The sequence below is a fragment of the Delphinus delphis genome, chromosome 14 (genome assembly GCF_949987515.2).
Source record: "Delphinus delphis chromosome 14, mDelDel1.2, whole genome shotgun sequence".
NCBI lineage: Eukaryota > Metazoa > Chordata > Mammalia > Artiodactyla > Delphinidae > Delphinus > Delphinus delphis.
The window spans coordinates 7278146-7293421 of NC_082696.1; the positions used below are offsets into that span (position 1 = coordinate 7278146).

Genomic DNA, 15276 nt, shown 5'->3' on the forward strand with positions numbered 1-15276 from the left:
GTTGTACATTCTGTGAGTCTTGATCAATGCATAGTATCATGTATCCACCGTGAGTGTCTTACGGAATAGTTACCTGCCCTAAAAATCCCACGTGTTCCACCTATTCATCCTTCCTTTCCAACCCGCAACCCCTGGCCCTTTCCAAACGCATGGCCACATACAAGACACATCCCATCTAAGACCCAGCTTGATACGGTCACCCTGTATTTTAAATTTCTGTATTTCATAGAATCTAAGATGTCATTGATTGTAAGGTGCATCCTTATTTTATAGATCTCTAAGAAAAAGAAATTAAACTAGGCACACCATGGATAGTAAGAGGTGCTCGACTTCAGGCATGTTAACGTGAGAACAGTATGCATCTCAGAACTGGTAAAATGTGGCCTAGAGCACAGGGCCTGCCCAAGTACAGCACTTCATTGAAACTAAAACAAATATTCAAAAGAACTGCACCACAGTTCCTGTTTGGCCTCTTCTGGGGCGGCAATGAGGGGGCTGGGGGATGGTAGGTGGAGAAGGGGTGATGGAAAGAGTAAAGCAGAAGGAAGTTGAGCGACAGTGCAAGGCTGGGCCCTCCCACTGACCCCAATGGCCTGGGTCCTGGGGCTGCACAAACCAGAGAGAAACCTTTCCTCTCTTTGTGACCCTGGGCAAGTTACTAGAACTTTCTGAGCCTCAGTCTCTGCATCAGTATGGAGTAATACTAACCCTACCACGTGACTCTGGGGTCAGATAAATGAGCTGCAGTAGGTGACAGGCTCACTGCCTGCCTCCAGCATGTGCTCAGTAGATACTGGTTCTCACTTCCGCCCTGGATCCTTGACTCCCCCTCTCCCTTACTTCCACCTCCATCTCACTTATGTCCTTCCACTGTCCCCCCCGCAGTCAGCCTGGGCTGGGTGACCCCACCCTCATTCTCGCTGCCTTGCAGGCGCTCTGGGTGCTGGAGACGTCGCATCAGCCTTGGCTCGGCCCGCGTTAATTAGCCTCGGTAACGAGACGGGATGGGGATTACCTGGGACAGTTCACAGATGGCAGAGCCTCGTAACGCTTGGCCTTGGTGTTCCCAGGGCTGCCAAGCAATTAGGGTTTAGTGGCTGGTTGTTGTGCCCACTCGCTGGCTTCACGACTCGATTAGACACAGCTCAGAAAAATCCCAGTAAGATGATTTCCCAGGGACCTTGGAGAATTAGACTGAGATATAATTGAAGCACAGGTTCATCTGAAAATTGCTACGATTCTCAGAAACACGTGCTCTGCATATTCATGAGACCGCAGGACGACAGAAATGTGCCCCCGGCTTCCGGGAATTCCAGGTCGCAGCCGCCGAGTGCAGTGGCCCTGCTCCCCCAAATCTGTGTGACCTCGGGAAAGCCCTGTGGCTTCCATTTTGTCATTTGTCAAACGGGGAGTAAACGCCCACGTCACCAGACGACCGCTCTGGCTGTACGAGGTGGTGCTGGTGAGAGCCCCGTGGGGCTGTGGATGGCTGTTCAACGCTGACCCTTAGCTTCCAGCTTGTTCCTAGAGCCCAGCAGTGCTTGTTGCCATGGTTATTGCTGGGTTGATAAGGACTCCGACTGCCAGATTCATAAAATAAAAATTCAGGACTTCCGGTTCAATTAGAATTTCAGATAAACAACGAATAATTTTCATTGCGAATTATGCTCCAGACATTGCACGGCTCATACGCTAGTGTATCTTCCAGCAAGTATTGCAGGAGACATACTTATGCTAGAAAATAATTTGAAGTTTATCTGATATTCAAATTTCACTGGGCACTTTGCATTCTATCTGGCAACCTTTAACAGGGACAGAATATTACCTTACTGAAACACGAGAAGTTTCTCGGGAAATAACTGACGTTAGGATAGATCCAGAACTCTCTGGACCTCATTTGTTACAAGTCAGGGAAGAGTAAACAATCTTCACATTGTCCTCAATAATGAAAAGCTACTCTGGCCAAGAAGTTGGTCCCGTATTGGAAAAGGCCAAAGGGGCAAAGTCTCCGTGGCCTCCTAGGCTGAGAGAAGGGAGCAAAGTCTCACGTGGAGAAAAAGTTTTTAAGAAACAATTCCGGCATAGTGTCTCTTTCACACTTCTGGCCCTAAAATTTATTTTGTGAATTGTGTATATTTCAGCATCTCAATTTCTTTTTTTTTTTTTTTTTTTTTTTTTTTTAGCGGTACGCGGGCCTCTCACTGTTGTGGCCTCTCCCGTTGCAGAGCACAGGTCCATTTCTTTTTATCCTGTTAAAAAATCACAATATATGTATTTCTCTGAGTAATGAATCTGAATTATGAACAGAAGCCTCACTATATTTCGATGAGGGGAAGGTGAACATTTAGAGTAGGTGTTTATCTTCGGTAGATTTTAAACTCTGCTCAAAGTGTTCCTGAGGAGATTAGTCACTTCTTGCTTTAAAAAAATGGTTTTTAAGTGTTTAAATGGGTCCGAGGACTCTGCCATCCTTCACTGATTCTTGACATGATTGGGACCCTTGTGAAGCGTCTCTTAGCTACAAGTCATGCCATCACCAGCTGTGAAATGACACATATTCGTGGATATCTGTGCCGGTCCTATTCTGCATTCTGTGGGCAGCACGACAACAAATTGGATGAGACGAAACCCTCCCCGAGGGACTATATGGTCCATGTGGAAGGAAAACCAACCCAAAGCAAACAGCACTGAACATGTGAGAAGGAACATAAGGTCCAAGGAAGAAAGGTGATTGCCCAGCACCGCTGTCGGCTGTAGTTCTTACGCAGACATTGGTCAAACATTAGTCTCATTAAGTGTTCATAATCATTTTGTGAGTGATATTTTATTATTCCTTTTTTATAGATAAAACGGAAGGCCAGAGAGGTTAAGGAATTGTGCTCATGTCATGGAGCTAGTAAGTGATGGAATGGGAATTCAGATCAGGTCTGTCTGACTTCAAAGTGTCATGGGCACAGTGTCCCTAAGGGGGGATTTAGAAGAAAGACAAATTACTTCTAATGGAGGTTGAGGGGTGGTCAAGAGAAACTCCATGGGCAAGATCTCGTTTGAGCTGAAACTTGGAAGACAGATAAGGTTTGGAAGTTCTATGGAAAAGAAGGGCCTTTCCGGCCAAGAGAAGGGCTTGGCCAGAGGCCAAGGATAGGTACACAGAGTTCCATCTAGCTAGTTCCGGGAGCAGCATGTAGTTCAACTGGACCTTAGCTCAAGTATGTGGCAGAAAGAGGGTGCGCCAAGCAGTAGGGCCTGGTTAAGGAGTCTCAGTTCCTGTGTGGGTGGTGAGGACTCAGTGAGGGTGCGGGCGGGGTTAAGCTGGCACTGGGCACAGACTGGACGAGAGGAGCAGGTGACACTGGAGGCAGAGAGACCGGATAGAAGGTCATCAAGGGATGACGGAGACAACTGTGAAAATGGAAAAGGGATGATGGCCCTAGACACGGAACAGGTGGGCCTGGTGGACTGACGGACTGGCGTAGTAGGCAGTGGATGGCAGGGGTCACTAGAGGTGTGAGCAGATGGCCTGTGAGTTTGCTATAAGTTAAAATTTTGGCAACATACACCATGGCTGTTTGTAGAGGAGCTCCAAGCCGTGCGGGGAGGTGGACAGAGTCCCCCGAAGCTGCTTGTACCCTTAAGAGTACCACATTCCAGAGTCTGGGCCCCAGATTTTTAGGCTGAGACATTTGCTCTACTATTATTTTAATCAGGTTCTGTTGAACTCATACTAAGCAATCTTATGAAACACTGAGGTGTAAAATTAGAATACAGGTAATAATCTGCTTCTCAGTGGAGAGAATGAGACGGAGTGAAGGCTTCTGTTTGCTGATCAACACACTTTTGCCCCGAGGGCTGATCTGCATGTGAGCTCGGGTCACATCCAGGACGTGGATGGGTAACTTTGCACTGGGTGGCTGTGCAGTGACCCCACCAGGGACTGGGTGTGCAGTGTGAGAAGCGTGTCGGGCTGGCATTGCTCCTGGCGGGGAGCACAGCCTTTCCTCCTGAAGTACCAGTGTGCCCTCTGGTTGGTTTTTTTCTTTCCACCACGTGCCCATGTCTTGAAATAAAGCTGGTGCCTGAGGCTTGGCCTGGAATCCATGTGTTCTCGTTAAGGTTCCTCTTGCATATCTCTGGTCTGTGCCTTGGTGTTTGTTTTTACAGTTTTACTTTGAGAAAACCATCTTACACATCATTTCCAGGTTCACTGGTGGAGTGTGTGTTCGCCCACACAGCTGTAGTGCACACCCTGGCCTCAGAAGGGTAACTTGCATTCTGTGACATAGGGAAAGGCCTTCCATCTTCAAGTGGAACATTTGGACCCAAGGCTTCACCAGGTTGTAACATCCTTGTGCACATGGGAAGGGAAACACCGCAGAATGCGCCCACGGCCTTCACACTTCTTGGCTTCGAGAGGCCTTTCTTTCCTTAAAACAACTTAGCAAGTAATCCTGGGTGGACCACTCTGACTGGGACCTTAGGGGGAGGGAGGTAGTAGACGTCTAAGCTTCCAGAAGCTTCTGGGAATTTGAATGACCCCACATTTCAGTCACAACTCAAGAGTGTGAACAAGCCCTGAGGCCTATACCCGCCCTCGCTAAGTAGGAGGCACCGATGAGACCAGAAGGAAGGACCCTGCAGAACTTGGGGTCTGGGGCCGCTTTCCAAAGGAGGGCATTTGACGTGTGTCTTGAGGGCCACTGGGATTTGGACCAGGGCAACAGGAGCGGTGTCGGTGTGTGAAGGGTTGGAGGGAGCAGAGGGGTAGCGGTCCCTTGAGTGTCTGCTCTCAGCCAGATCCTTTGCAATGTGTTGAAAATTTCCCCTTTACCATGGACGTTGCTGATGTCAGGTCCTGTAGGAGCCTGGCAGCTTACACGTGCGCCATCTCTCCCCTGTGATGCTGAGACCTGGCAGAGAAAGCGCTAAGTACCGGCTCATTTGACTAAGGTCAGAGACATCGCCCAAAGGCAGTAACTTAAAGAGCAGAGTCACCGCCGGGCACTGACACAGGAGCCTCAGCACAGCCCGCGCGGTGGGCACTGGCTCCACCTTAGCCGTCAGGATGCTGAGGCAGGGCCGGGGGGGGAGCTGCAATTCCTCAAAGTCACTCTGAGAAGGGCTGGGCTCAGGGGTCCAAGCCCTGCGGCCTGAGTCCTCTGTGGCTTGGACTTTACCTGGTGACCGCAGGGACAGTGGAACACTGCCAGCTTCCGAGAATTTCTTACTTCTCCACATGGCGAGCAAAGGAGAGCAGAGAAGTGAACACCTTCGCACTCTGGGGACTTTAGACCTTTTAACTGCTTGATAGAGTGGCAGTGAGATGCAAGGCATTTTCAAGTTGTATAGTGGCCTTCATCTCAGAAATTTCAAAAATGGAAATCCCGTGTGGTCTTGGTCTGCATTTTACACATGGGTATATTCTTAGGGTTTCCGTCTGTGTCTCTCCCACGGTTGCCCCTAGAGACGTGGCAGCGAGTGGTTGAGGCAGGACTGACGTGTCTGGGGGCTGCCTTTGACCCTGGACTCACTCTTCTGAGTAAAGAGGGAACTTGCCTCCTTTCACTTTCCTTTTACGAAACATTTAAATACATGTAAGAGTAAAGACAATAGCAGAAGGATTCCCCATATTCACATCACTTGGATTTAAATATTGTAAATACTTTGTTATACTGAATTCTTATTCATTGATCAATTGCTGAAAATTTATAAAGCGAATCCCAGATATTTTATGTCATGAATGACCACCCCAAATTATCATGAGGTGTGTTTTATAGAGAATGAGGGCTTGTTTTTAAGATTAAAAACAAGCACATTGTTATCACAACTGTCAAAGTTAGTCATTTTTTTTAGTTATCATGTAATACTGTCTATATTCAGATTTCTCCAGTTGTTTCCAAACTTTTTGTTTTTTTTTTTTAAACATTTGGAGTGTTAAGTTCAGATTTCAGTAGGGTCCATACATTGCATTTGGTTGTTTCATCTTTTAAGCCTTTCTTAGCTTAGAACGCCCCTGACCTGTGGAGTGTCCCACCTTCTGGGTGTGTGTGAGTGCTCACTGGAGTGGAGTTTACCCTGGTCCTCCCTCCCTGGATGGTAAACTAGGAGTTAGACGTAAATGCTGGGTGGGTCCAGGTTCAGATGGGTCCACAAGAACAATCTATGCACTGCTGCTTTCCCTCATGGTGGGTAGTGTGCCCTGGACGGGAAAGGCGGTGGGGAAGTGGATTCTAGATCTGGGTGCTGACGGTGCTTGCTACTCCCAAGCTTCGGGTGCCTCTAGGCACAGTGACGCCAGATTCCTCGCCTTGCCGAGGGCTGGACGGGATGGGAGCCTGACCAGTAACTCTCACTGGTGACGAGTGAGTGGGAAGGTGTTGTGAGGAGAATGATTGGCCGGGTCTGGGAGAGAAATAGAAGTGGCCACAGAGAAGGGGAGTGGACAGGGAAGGAACGGTCAAAGGCTGGGGCAGAGCGAGGCCAGGGCAGGGCAGAACCGGTCCCCGTACACCTCCTCTGAGCCAGGATGCTGGCCCCGCACTAGGCTCACATGTCCCAACCCAAGCCCAGTTCCTCTGCCACCTGGCCCTCCCTCCCAGTGCATCCCAGCTCTCTCAACAGCAGGTGCGTCCCCAGCCGTTCAGTACAAACATCTTAGAATCACCCCTCAACCTTCCCTTCTACCACATTCAGCCCGACAGCCAGCCCTGTGCTCCCCACCTTCAGCATCACCCTGAACCTGACCCCTCTTGCATACGACCACCACCACCGAGCCCAGGTCCCCTCTCTCCTGGCTGATTGCAGCAGCCCGCTCCCTGTGGCCAGCCTCCACCCGAGCCTGCTGACGTCATTCTCTACGCAGCAGCCGAAGCCACCCTCTCAGTGGGTCCCCAGCTCTCAGCACTGGAAACACACCCGTGAACAAAACAAGTCCCGTATCTGGGAAAGGCTCCCTTCTAGCAGGTCACATTTCAATTAGATCACGGCAGCTTCATGCTAAACTTCAGAGACTTCTGGGAGGCATCCTCTGGGCCATGTGTGAAAGATCAGCCCTCCCCCCAGACCCTGTCCCCCAGCCCTTCCCCTTCCTGCTGCCCTCACAGCACCTGTAGCCGTCCAGCTACCACGTTACGTACATCTATGTGCTGTTTGCTTCTTTACTGCCTGTCTCCCCTGCTAGGTGTGCTTGTTCGCTGCCACGTCCAGGCCCCTGCACTGGTGCTGGGCATCTGGTGGACTCTGCCTCGATATTTTTTTTTTAATGTTTTTTTATTGTGGTAAAAATCACAATATAAAACACACTACTTTAACCGTATTTAGCTGTACAGGTCAGTGGCACTAAGTACATTCACGTCGTTGTGCAACTCTCACCGTCATCCATCTCCCCAATTTTTCACCTTCCTCAGCTGAACTCTGTCCCCATGAAACACGAACTCCCCATTCTCCCTCCCCAACGCCCCCCTACCCTCCAGCCCCTGGCATCTACCAACATACTGCCTCAATATTTGATTACTGGGTGAACAAGGAGGGACTGGAAATCGGGTGGCACAGGCGTCAGGGCTCAGTGATTTCTGAGCTGCTCTCTTGGAAGGGAATTGTGAGAAGCCAGAGTATCGGGGCACCAGAGTGGGGGGTGGAGGTGGGGTTCTAGACCCTTCCTTTCCCTGTCCTCCCACCTCAGGGTTTTGATTGAGGGTGGGAAGCAGAGGGCTTCAACCTGGCTTTTATAAGCGTCACTCAGGACAGTCGTACTTCTTGATGTTTTGCCTGGTCCTGAAAGTGAGACCCAGTAATTGGCAGCCGAGTATTGGCTCCACTTAGTGGAAAAAGCTGCTTTTCTGCTCCTAATGTTACCACTCCCTGTGCATAATGTAAACGCCTGTAGCATTCATACCGGCGGCGCTTGGTCCAATTCTATCTCAGCGCCAGTTACCCGGTTCCTGTCTCCTTCACTGCAGGGTGTACGTCGGGATAGGAGCAGGCAAGTGTTTTCATGGCCCCTCATCACCCTGACCTGCCGTCTCAAGGCTCAGAGAGAAAGGTTACAACGTGGCAGCGTTAACTCTTTAAGACTTGAGCTCCAAGAACATAGCAAGCAGGTCAAGTCCATTCCCTCCGTGCCCTGCCAAGGGCAAAGCCTGCACAGAAACAGGCGCTTCCGCTGGGCTGGGAGGACGTGATGGAGATGCTGCAGGGTTCAGAGGAGTTGGCTTCTTGCGTGGCCAGCTTGTAGCAGATCCGTCTCTCTCAGAGAGGTCCTGCAGGGCTTCCCAAACTTCCCTGCGTTCTAAGGAGCCTTTTTAGGCATTGTTTTTCTAATCATCCTATGAAATGTTAATAGCCCTATAGATACACTGTGCATCTGTTTATAGGCTTCTCGCCTCAGTGTCATTCAACGACCTGGGCACCTAAGTGGGAAAAGCAGCTGCCTGGAAGCCTGGGATGTGGACTGAAATGTTGCAAGTATAGCTGGGTCCCTAGTTCAGTGTCATGGAAAGGAAGTGCTGAAATCTGGTTGTGGCCAAAAGGTCTATGCTGCGGAATTAACTAGAAATAATTCAGAACAAAATACAGGTAAGTGCCCAACTGCGTGGAGCACAGATAAGAGGCAGGAAGTTAGGAAGCCCCGTGTCTGGGTGGCCTGGGACCTGCGGTTTCGTGGAAATATGGGCATGTGTTGAGCCTGGAAGGATGGGTAAGGCGAGGTAAGGAAAACAGGCATGAGGAAAAGAGAGGAAGTGATGAGCATGGTCCACGGGGTATAGCTAGGCAGGGAGGAACGACTTCACCCGTGTTTGGAGCCAGTTATGGGGCTGTGAGTCGGTTGGTAAGGCTGGGAGTCTCCACAATAGACCTGCTAGGCAGACGGGGACCGGTTGGCAGCTGGTCTCGCATCAGAAGTCCCGGATTCTGTATCGAGCACCATAGTGTGAAAGTGCGTTTGCTCATTGAACTCCATCCTCTTTTCAGGGTCTCCGTGGGCTCCCTCGGGGCTGGCGAGGTCAGAGCTGGCCCCAAACCTCCCTGTTGACTCGGCTCCACTAACCGTTCAAGTTCATGTTTTTATCCCCACTTTTGAACATGGCCCAGAGAGTGCAGAGACCAAGGCCAGGGCAGGGCGTGTTCCTCCCCGGGGGTGTAGGAGGGGGCGGTCTCACGTCAAACCCCAGAAACTTTCTTCGATTTTGCATTTTGGAAGCTTTTGAGGTAGAGAGGTTTCTTTCATGTTTAACCTAAATTATTATCAGCTAAATTATTATAAAAACTATTATGAGTACATAATTATAGATACTTAGCTTATAGATTACATATAATTATGCATGTGATTATGTAATTATTAAAGTTAGATAAAGTTGATTATAAAAATACCATTTTCCTTGGTCACATGTCGCCCGCATCTGCAACGCGGGGAATTCTGGCTGTTTGAACAGTGAACTCCGATCATCAGTCTGGATTCCGAGGCCTTTTCTGCAGGAACTTTGCCCCCTTCTGTTATTAGAATTCTCAGCACTTCTTCCAGAAAGGGCTGGAGAGAGGAGAGGAATGTCATTCGTGGCAGGTGCGAGCAGGAAGCGGGGGGGGGGGGGGGGGGGGGGGGAGGTTTGGTGGAGGAGGAGGGGCCCTCAGCCCTCCACCCACGTGGGCTGCAGAGGCTTCGGCGGTGGGCTTGGAGGATCGTTGGGTTTCCAGGGCGCGTGTCGACCCCTGGGATCCAGCACAGAAGGAGCCGGGTCTCACAGCTGCTCAGCATCTGGACTGCAGTGAAAGGAGGGACGTCAGAGCTGAGGACAGGGACATCTGGGGGTGACAGCAGGGCCGCCCAGAAGTCGGCACCCGCCCGTGTGCTGCTCGTTCTTTCCTGGCTGTACTCTCTGTCCCTTCATTATTTCTTCTGTCGTTACTGCTGTACTATCCTTGGTGGTCGTGGTACTGAGGGGAAGGAAAGCACTGGTTCTAGGGCGGGCAAGCGTTACATGCTTTAATCACGTTAGCAGATTTAACCTTCACAGCAGCCTTTGATTTGGGCATCTTCCTCTCCCAGAGAAGGGCTGCCCAAGGTCAAGGGTGTGACCCTTGTACTCTGAACATCCTCTGATCTCTTCCCTCCCTAAATGCTCTTTCTCTCCCCTCCGCCATATAATCATGGCTTTTGGTGTCCTCGTGGACCCTCTGAATCCCCCTGTCTGGGTTTAGGGCCCAGCACTCCCACCTCCTAGCGGTGGGAGCTGGACCGGCTCCCTGGCCTCAGTGTTTCCATGCCGTCAGCTGTGAAATGGGGACAGTGATGTGTGAGCTGACTCAGCGAATGTTAGTTGTTACCATTTCCTCCTTCTTTACAAATATGAACCAGGTGCCTCTCCCCTCTCCCCCCCTTTCCCTTTTGTCCATCTACTTCTTTTTTCCTATCTGTAATCGAGCTGCACAGCGCAATAGCAAATCGAACAAAAACAAACCTGTCCCTCGGACCGTGTGCTCTTACAGCCCCTGGGTTTGGTCCTTCCATCAGCCCCTGAAATTGGAGGCAGCAGATTGGGATTTTACGGTCACTTCCTGTGCTTCACAACCCTCCCTGGCCATTACCTCGCCGGCCCCACCTGTCTCCAAGTGGAGTTTGCCAAACAGGCGTCAGTAACTGGCCAGAGCCAGGCATGGCCCCAGATCGCAGGGTCCAGAGGTGGCTGAGCTTCGGGAAGACGCCTGCGCCTGCGCTGGGCTCCCGCCAGCGCCTCTGGCCACCCTGCCTTCGGGGAGTAGCAAAAATAAAGACTGCAAAATCTAGCAAACTGAACATCTTTAAATGGGACAAGAGACTTCAAAACTGCTGCGTTATACGGAAGAAACCTTGGCCGCAGATCTCGTCTGTAACGAGTGTTTGACAGCCACCGGGGCCCTGCTGGCTCCGCCCACACTTCTGGTGAGAATGGGGTGAGCAGGGTGTCCCCTCTCTCCTACAAGGCCCAGGGATTAATGGACAGGTTGAGATCGCGGTGGGCGGGAGGACCGTGATGATATGAGGCGTCAGCTCCTACCAGGGCCTCGGGAGGGGAGGGCAGGGGAGGGACGAGGGAGGCGCTCCTTTCGGTGATGAGGCGATGCGACCCTGGGGCCCAGAGGTCCTCCCTCTTGAACTAGGATTTCACTTCTGTGTGCAGCAGCCCCTCCCTTTCCCTCCTGTATCCCCTGCCTCTGCTCTAGCTTCTGCTTTGAACAAATACTGACATTTCCATTTAGAGCTTTTTGGAAGGCAATTTAGAAATATATGTAAAATTTTAAAGTATGCATACTCTTATTATGCATACCATATTTTTATGGTTTTCATGGAATTATGCATACCATAATTCTACTTTTTGGTATACCTATATTGGAGAAATACTTTCACAATTTTTTTTAAACATTCATTTTCAAGGATGTTTACCACAGTATTTGTAACAATAAAAAACAAGGGGAAGAAGTGCTAATCGATGGCAGAATGGCTGAATAAATCATACTATAACTGTAGCAGGACCTGCCACGCAGCTAGTTACCCCTCATGACATTGCCATTCTGACTATTTTTGACCTAGAAAATGGCGGTTTCGTAGAGTGAGAGATATCCCTGTGCCTCTATTTCTTCATCTTTAAAATGGGGACAATCATCGTGCCTCTCACAGGGCTAATGTGAGGATTTACTGCCATACCGTGTGGCCAAGGCTGTGGCCCACGGCCAGAGCCCGGTAACTATTTGCTGATACTTCTGTGTATCTGTGTTAACATGGAGAGAGCCCAAAATACACCATTTGGAGAAAATAGCTATACGTATATGTTTTCAAATATCGATGAAGTATGAACCCATTCATGGGGGGAAAACACGTGTGTGTGTGTGTGTGTGTGTGTGTGTGTGTGTGTGTGTGTGTGAACTCCGACGAACAGGACGAGAAAGCCACTCTCCAAGCCGTTCCTAATGGCTAACCCTGGAGAAGGGAGCTGGGATGGGGGGAGGGTGGGGCACGGGCAGAGGACGTGCCCCGCAGAGTTCACCCAGAGGAGCAGAGCTGCTGGCGGACGCACACACCTGTAAAGGGAGCGGCCCTTCGTCGTGTGTGGGGCCGTTTTGGCTGGCCCGGGAGGGCTCTCGTCTCTGCAGCTCCTGCTGGAGCTTGAAGTCCCAGGGAGAGTCGTCAGGAAGGGGTGATGGATGAAAATGGATGGATGATTAAGAGGTCAGGACCCCCGAAAGGAGTATCCGCAGCCCCGTGAGGACACACCGAAACCTCTGTGGGTTCCTGCTGCACCTGGCGTGGGTGACGTGGGTGACCTGGGTGGCCTGGGGTCCTGCAGCAGCCGGGCCCTCCCAGGAGCAGACACAGCCAGGCCCAGGACTCAGAGGGGCTGGAGGGGCTGGAGCTGTTGCAGGTCTAGCTTCTGCTTCATACCGAGGAGGTGAATCAGCACGTCAGCCGCGATGCGTGTGACCTGCAAAACCCGTCAGACCTCCCAAGAGTGTCCCTTGTGGTCCCTTAACTGGAAACAAACAAGAAAGAGGATTCTGCCGGGCACGCCGCAGGGCCATCGAGGGGAATTACACGTTTTCCTCTAAATACTTCTGGATTAATTGAACTGTTTTACATTGTGACTATAAATGTAAATACTGCTTGTGAATTAAAAAAAAAGAAACCTTGGTGGAAAAAAAGGGGGAAAAAAGGAAAGAAGACTCTTTTATCCAGTGAGATTCGGTGTTCAGTTGTGTAGCTAACAGCCTGTTGAGATGAGGGAGAAATCAGGCGTCTCTGCACTGTCACCACCTGGTCCCGCTGCCATCACCTCTCACTGGGCTGCTGCAGTCACCCCCTGACGGGCCTCCCTGCTTCTGATCTGTTCCCACTTCAGCCAGAGCGACCATTTCAAAATGCAAATTAGGTGCTGCTCTGGCCTCTTTAAAAATGTTCCAGTGACTTCTCATTGCCTTTATTGTGAAATCGTAAATCATAAGTGCTTACTCTGGTGCTGAAGTCGCTGTAACTCTCTCTCTCTCTCTCTCTCTCTCTCTCTCTCTCTCTCTCTCTCTCTCTGTCTCTCCCCTCCCCCAGTCACAGAGCCAGGACTGCTACAGAATTAGTGTGTATAATAGTAGTAAGAAGCTTACTGATCCCCTACTATGTGCAGCGTCATGCTAGGTGCCTTGACTACATGACCTGATTTAATACCCACAGCATCTCTAGAAGCTTTTCCTATCTTTTTTTTTTTTTTTTTTTGTGGTACGCGGGCCTCTCACTGCTGTGGCCTCTCCCGTTGCGGAGCACAGGCTCAGGACACGCAGGCTCAGCGGCCATGGCTCACGGGCCCAGCCGCTCCGTGGCATGTGGGATCTTCCCAGACCGGGGCACGAACCCGTGTCCCCTGCATCGGCAGGCGGACTCCCAACCACTGCGCCACCAGGGAAGCCCTGCTTTTCCTATCTTTATTCACAGACGAGGATGCGGAGATTTAGGGGACATTGAGAAACAGACCAGAAGTCTTACAACCGTTGCGTGGCAGCCGCAGGCCTGGAGCCTGACTGGGTCTGACCCCAAGTCCATGAGCATGGTATTCAGCAGCCGTCCATCCTGTGACGAGCCTCTGCTCTCCTGGCCACACCACCTCTTGAGGGCGCGACTGCCTTCCCTCTGGGCTGCAGGCTCCAGGAGGGTGGGAGCCCGGGAGCAGCTGTGGGTTCGCTACTACACCTCCAGCCCCTCCCATCCTGCTTGCACACATCAGGTCACCAAACAGTGTTCGCTGGAAGCGTAGATGTGCTGGCACAGTGCTGGGTTCTGGAGTGATGGCTGGGGTCAGGGTGTACCAAGCAAGGTGATCTGTGCCTGGCGGGGCCTGTGGTCAGTAGGGGCCGGGGTGTCATCTCACTGTGACACAAGCTGTGATAAGTGCCACGAAGGGCGCTGGGGAAAGTGGAAGGGGGGCCCGGCCTGCCCTGGGCAGGGAGCAGCGTGGCACAGCGAGGCATTCAGGAGGTGTTTGCGGGATGCGTCACAGGGAACGACAGTTCAGCCTGATCTCGCTGCTTCCACGCGCCTCTGCTCAGGGCTTCTCTGGGCTCCGTGGCCAGTAATGGGATAGGTGGGTACCGCCCACCCGTCTCTTGGAACAAATCAGTGCAGCAGTAGAAGCATCTTCCTACACGGTGGGAACTGTCCCGCCGGCCGGGCTGCCCTGCGCCCTCCCCTCCCTGATGGCCACCTCTAGGTCCCACCAGTGTCGCTGCCCGTGGACAGCTGCCTGGGGGCTAGGAATAGGCAGACTCTTCAGTGTCAAGTAAGGGGTGTGTTCTGGTTCGGTTCTGATGACACTGGTAGATGCTGAAGCCTGGGTTTGTTGGGAGCTTGGCATGTACATTGCAGAGTGCCTGTTGCGTGTCCTGCCCGTTGCTTCTCACAAAAGCCAGTGAGGCCGCCCCTCCGAAGATGAGGAGGCTGCGGTGCCATGCGGTCCATCTGTCCACAGCCCCACAGTGCTCGCGTTTAGAAACTAGACTGTAGCGCCTTCTAGAGAGTTCTGGCTCCAGTCCCTAAGCACAGTCTCCAGCTCAAGGAGAGAGGTTTCCAAGGGCAGCCGCCCAAGCCTTTCACACGTGACACTTGGCTGGAGTCAAGACCACACCTGCTGGGCTGTGTGCGTGTGTGTAGGGGCGGGTGATGAGTGAGTCCTCTGCCTAACATGCACCCCTCTAAGTGGTGATACAAAGGGGTGTGTCCTTCGCAGAGGGCTCACCCACCTACCCACGCATCTGCTGAACAGGCTTAGCTCTAAAATTCCTTTTCAAAGTCACTCTGTAGCTGTAGATCTGATCGCCAAGTTTCGGCTGGTTTTCTGGACAACTTCCACCATAAAGGTTTGTCCTGAGGCCCGTGGGTTGGATGTTGGTGACCTAGGTTAGAAGTATCACTGAAGCATAAAGGCAAGTTGGTCATTGTTGCCCAAAAAAGGACTTTCCTATTTCACAAGCTCCTACAGGAGTGTTTTAATAGTTGCGTTGAGGCCCGCAAGGTAACGGACCTGATTTATCCGTGCCCTTCAGGTGCTGATGTTTCACCGCAGTGCTGCATTATTCCTCGTGCACTCCAGTGTCGTAAATGGGAGAGAAAAATTGGGCATTTAGTTCTTTGATGGAGTTTATAAGTATCCCAATTAGTCATTTCCAAGGACGTTAAGAATTCTGTACATCACCTCACACTGCCTTTCAGGGCTCTGGAAACACAAGGGCGTGGATTCTTGATGGATTCAGGCTTTCTGATTTATTTTTTCC

The 15276-nt window shown here is 51.2% G+C and overlaps 1 protein-coding gene across 5 annotated transcripts in view; it reads left to right on the plus strand.

Moving 5' to 3' along the window:
- Window positions 1–15276, plus strand: part of AGPAT4 (1-acylglycerol-3-phosphate O-acyltransferase 4) — a 1410257-nt gene that overhangs the window by 1368814 nt on the left and 26167 nt on the right. The gene's annotated exons all lie outside the window — the stretch shown is intronic.